Source organism: Priapulus caudatus, unplaced genomic scaffold (assembly GCF_000485595.1).
Source record: "Priapulus caudatus unplaced genomic scaffold, Priapulus_caudatus-5.0.1 Scaffold111, whole genome shotgun sequence".
NCBI classification, from domain to species: domain Eukaryota; kingdom Metazoa; phylum Priapulida; class Priapulimorpha; order Priapulimorphida; family Priapulidae; genus Priapulus; species Priapulus caudatus.
Window position 1 is genome coordinate 446,819 of NW_014577172.1, and position 1,801 is coordinate 448,619.

Below are 1,801 nucleotides of genomic sequence, written 5' to 3' on the forward strand. Positions count from 1 at the left end.
ATTTACAGGAATGTATACAGGTAATATTAACAGGAATGTATACAGGTAATATTAACAGGAATGTATACAGGTAATATTAACAGGAATGTATACAGGTAATATCAACAGGAATTTATTCAGGTAATATTAACAGGAATGTATTCAGGTAATATCAACAGGAATGTATTCAGGTAATATCAACAGGAATGTATTCAGGTAATATTTCGCAGTGTCCTCACGCAAAAGCGTACTAGTCAAATAACACACATGCGGACGTGCATCCACTCACGTACACACGCACGCACGCATGCACGCACGCACGCCCACCGGACTGCACGAACGCAAGCTAGCACGTACGCACGCACGCATTACAACGAATTAAAACATGTTACATAATTTCCCAGTGGTAATTATATATTTTAATTGTAGCGCTGACATTGCCGCCTCGTTGAACGACTACCCACACATTATGTAATGCTAATCATTTGATTTCTACGCAGTGCAGTGTGGTTAATGTTGACAAATACGTAAATAGAACATAATTATAAACCTACACCTTGAGTAAAAATGTGAAATTTCGTGATAAAAATACAAAGGTATGAACGTACAGGTTGGTTATTCGAGCACACCGTTTATTCATTCACACAAACTCACAACACTCCGTGTTTCAGTAATGAATTGACTAGGTCTCTGCGACTAACTAAATATTCGCAATACATTTATTATATAGATTGATGCAAAAGTGAATCACACGCAAATATGAAGAACATCATCAATGAATAAGATTCAACATCGCCTTTATACAGACCACCGTGACGATGTTGACGTCATTAGTCTCGATGTAAAAACCAAGCTTGACGAAGCAGCTATATACGTTGTAATATATTCATAGGCTGCATATATAATGTATTCAACCCGTTAAACAGACTTAGCTATCGTGTAACGATGGCATCAGAAACACCGGCAAAATACATCATACGTAATGTCGACAATTCAGTTACATACAATTATACTATAATTGCCATATTATATGACAATGTGTGTTATGGCGTGTTATCAGATGCCTACCATTAGTCTTAGCTGCCTGTCGTATAGAATCTGTGAGAAGAAATAGCGGAAATGTGTGTATAAGCTTGCGTGTGGCACACAACCCCATCCTAAATGTATACAAAACTATATGTCACTATTATTTTACAACGAAACCGCACCAAAAAAAACCGAGCGAGCGTCACTATTCTACCAACAATAATTAATGTACGTACACCAAAACCGATACATATAACCGCATCGATAAAGTTATTAAATCGCATGGACTATGTTATCTTCCTCTAAGATATTTACAGTACAACATCACAGCCATTCTCACGAAACGATGCCAGCCATGGTACGGTGTTACCGTTGACTGAGAATGCTCTCTCGATACAGATACTGTATTGAATTTGCCAATAGCCATCAGAATGTACGGGGATAATCTAAGCTCGATAAAGATGATGATGAAAGGTTCATGATCGATTTAGTAAATACTGAATAGTAGCGAAATATCCGCTATATATGCAGCCAGCAAGTGCATGGGTTTCCTCTATCTGATACTAAAGTATACTTAGCGGGGTTTAGGCGGGATTTGATAATGTCTAAGTTTAATAATTAAAGTATATAGTAGTCTAATCAACGATACCGTATATCAACTTCGCAATTGTCATGCAAGCGAACGCGTCAACAAACCAGGATCACACACACTCACACACGCATCCACACACGCACGCACGCATTCTCACTCACTCACTCACTCACTCACTCACTCACTCACTCACTCACTCACTCA